The sequence below is a fragment of the Plectropomus leopardus genome, chromosome 11 (genome assembly GCF_026936395.1).
Source record: "Plectropomus leopardus strain MGB_pleo_1.0 chromosome 11, ASM2693639v1, whole genome shotgun sequence".
NCBI lineage: Eukaryota > Metazoa > Chordata > Actinopteri > Perciformes > Serranidae > Plectropomus > Plectropomus leopardus.
In genome coordinates, this window is record NC_142186.1 from 32,068,174 (window position 1) to 32,071,908 (window position 3,735).

A 3,735-nucleotide genomic window follows, 5' to 3' on the forward strand; every position below is an offset into this window, starting at 1 on the left:
GGCCTTGACTTGGGAGAGAGGCTTACACCCCGAGAGCTACTTAGGGGCCTCTCGGTGCTAAGCCGCTAATAATTCCTGCAGTTCCCTTAAAAAAGGAGAAACACAAAAGGGGAAACAAAGTGATGAATGTAGGGTGGATGGTAATACATCAGGCCCCGTTCACCAGGAACCGGAGGCTTTTCACAGTGTAGGTGTGAGTGCTGGAGCAGCAAGACGGGTCAACATTAATATTAATGAAAACCAAATTCAGCAGCAGTTTGCTGAACAAGTGCTGCAAAAGAGGACGGAAAAAAATGAGCAAACGTGAAACTCCATCAACAACTGATGATTATTTTCATCATCAGTTAAGCTGCTGATTAGTGTCACGATTAATCGATTCATTGTTCTGTCTAGAAAATGACAGAAGATACCTAAAATTGTGCGTCATTGTTTCCCAGAGCCTTAAATGATGTCTTCAAACAACTGTTTAAAAAAAAAAAACCCTCTCCAAAACCCCCAAATAATCAGTAAACTATTTTAAATGACAAAGAAAAGCAGCAAATTCTTACATTTACACGGCTGGACTGCAAGAATATTTTAGTTTGTTTAAAAAATGACAAACATTTTTCATTAAGCAAAGTAGTTGCTAATTAATATTCTATCAATCAACTTTTTGAATAATTGAGTTATTATTTTCATCCTAATCAACACCCGAGCCTGTATTAACTACTTTTGTCTGTCCTTTTAGTTTAATGTACTTTAATGTACTGATTGTGATTTTTATTTGCATTATTTCTTAAAATTCCCATAAGGAGGAGCATATAAGAGCTACAACCCTGCAAATAAAACTTTATTTGAAACGGCCGGGATGATTAGATTTCGAAAAAGATGTTTTATGTTTTTATGTGTTTTGTAGGACAGAAATATAAGAGCAGTGCACACATAGTAACATGCACAAAGTGACAGCATTGGTGTAAAAGTCACTGAAATTTTGCTCGTTTGCACCAGCTGTTAGGTGGTAAAATCATCCTTCTCTTTTGTCATTTGAGACACATTCCTCGTGGAGGGTGTTTGTCACAAAAAACGGAGCCTGGTTTGCACTTTACGCAGTAATCACAGGTTGTTAAAGCAAGAGAAACAACATTTATTGGTCTAAATTCGAGGCATGAACTTCAGCGATGGTGTCTCATTGTGTGTGGCCTAAACTTTTTAATGGAACTAAATGAAAACAAAAGGCACTCTGCATCGCCTTGAGAGAGCTCAGAAGTGATGCCAAAGGAGCCAGGTAATCACAATGGTGTATCCAGGCATAAACGATTAGCTTACCCATCTGAATATTCAAGGTGATGCCCGAGCCATTTGTGTTGTGCTTCCTACATCCTCGCTTCAGCACACACAGATGAAGGGGGGCCGCGGCGCTGCGGCGGCGAATCCAAAGTGGTTTCCCTGTGTCAGTAATTTTTTATTCTCGAAAAAGCCACTGGTGCAGTGTATTAGTCATAATTTATGTTTATCATCGCTTGTACCCCGGCTGACTTCAACAAACCGTTTAACGCTCCAAGCATATGTGCATATGGCTGCTTTAATAGCTATTCTGCATGGAGGAGCACTTTAAAGACTCTAAATCATTTCTTTGGACAAACACTAATGAATTATGTCACCACAAGTGCAATTCAAAAGTGCAGGGGAACCAGTGGTAATTATTGGGAGGCTTGGAGATTTTAATTATGTGCAATGGGCTCCTTTAAAGTGTAACTAACAGGATTCAGAGGGAGGGACACGTCAGTCATTAGATCCTCTGATGGGGAAAAAGGAGGATGGACAAGACAACTGTGAGTGTGCGGAGAGTTTAACTCCAAACTTAGAAATTGAGTGGCTGAAATAAGTATAATTTACTGCAAAATGCAATGAAAACTATATAATTCTTGGGGGGATAGATATCTCAACTTAAATCCTTTAAATGTACAGTCTTAAGTGATGCAGTTTAGTCAGAAATAGTTGTGCAACATTTTGTAAACAAGCTCTACAAATGTATTTTGGATTTTCAGAAAAGCGTCCTAGAAAAAAAAACAAACACAAAAAATACAGAGTTGAGGGTGCATTGTTCCTTATCATGAATTAATCAAATGCTTTGTTTGTTTCTTGCATGCGTCAAGGCCTCGTGTCTCAGGGTGAACAATAGTTTAAGCATCCTCTTTTAATAAAACATCACCTTTTCTCCAGCTCACTTGTTTCCCCTGTCACACAAATAAGCAATCAACTTTTTGGATTTACCAAAAAAAAAATGTGAGAAAAAAAAGCATCCACAGCAGACATGTTAATATGTTAATGATTCTGTTACTGCATGTGGACACATTTATGCTGATTTTAAGCGCTCTCTCTTGGCTGTCTGGAAATAGTTACTTGTTTGTCAGGAGCAGCGCCCGATTTTTGCTTAACGTATTTAATTCTGTAATGATTTCATCCCCTAATTTTTTTAATCATATTTACAGACATTTTATGAAGTTTGTTTATGAAGCCTGTGACAGCTCTGAAGGCTCCTCGATCCGTATTTATGTCTGAAAACGCAAGCAGGTCCATTATGAATGTCCTGAAATCAGATTTATTCCAGTAAAAATATCCTCATTCCAAATCATTAAAAAATGGCAACAAGCTGCGTTTTTTTTTTTTCACACAAAAAATAGCTGAAATATGGCATGTGAGAAATGTGCAAGGTGGCCGTCTTACAGAAGGTGTAGAGGTGGGATAAATTTAATTACAGCTTCAAATATTCATTTGGCAAATATATCAAGGTTGGAAACACAGGCCCAGAAATGGCAAGCCAGTCTGGCAGGCGCTCACAATAGCGGATGGCAAATGACAGTAATCCATGAAAAGAGACCAGACATTTATAGAATTTATAGAGAAGGACTCGCCATCCCAGATCTCTGATGTTTGTGGGATTTGCTCACTGGCATGTTAAACATGGGGAAATGTATATAATAATCTGTTTTTTTTCCACTACTTTAGTTACTAAATTTCCAAATTGATTTAATTATTGAGCCGCATGTGAGAACTCACCTGACTTTTTTTTCTTTCTTAATCAAAATGAAGTTATCCACACATTCACGGTGTTTGAATGCCACTTTGTTCTTTTTTGGAGAGAATATTTTAGGCAGAATGTGATTTACAGTTTTAGACTCACTACTGTAAGTGTTATTTCAGTGCAACGAACACAAAATCATTCTGATACTTCCAAGCAGCGGTTAGTAATTTCAGTTAAGGTACTAAATGAGCCGATTCTCTCTGTCTCTTCTGTTCTGAGGCCTCAGACGGTCACTTGCCACAGTCGCAGTAGCAGGAAACGCAACACGTGAGCCTTGCTGCTCTCTGATCTAACACGCTCGCTCTCTCGTCTCCAGCTGTGCAACGAGTTGTAGCGGCAGCACCAGCGAGGCAGCAGGCACAGGTGAAGGTACACCAGGGCGCTTCCTCTTCCTGTGACAGCGAGTGAAGGCGGCCTACTTTGCCTCTGTTATCGCGCTTTGCCCTGCGTAGGGTTGATTTAATCAGCAGGCTTGGGGGGGGGGGGGGGGGGGAAAGGGGGGAGCCTGCCTCACCTCCCTGAGCCTGGAACTGGAGGAGAGCACGGGGGCGGTAAGTGGTTCTCCGAAGACCACACAGTTGCAGAGAGTCCCGGTACCGATGCCAAGCAACTCCCTAACATCCCCCTCCTCCCACCGACAATCAGATTAGAGTAGATCAAACCTCACCCAC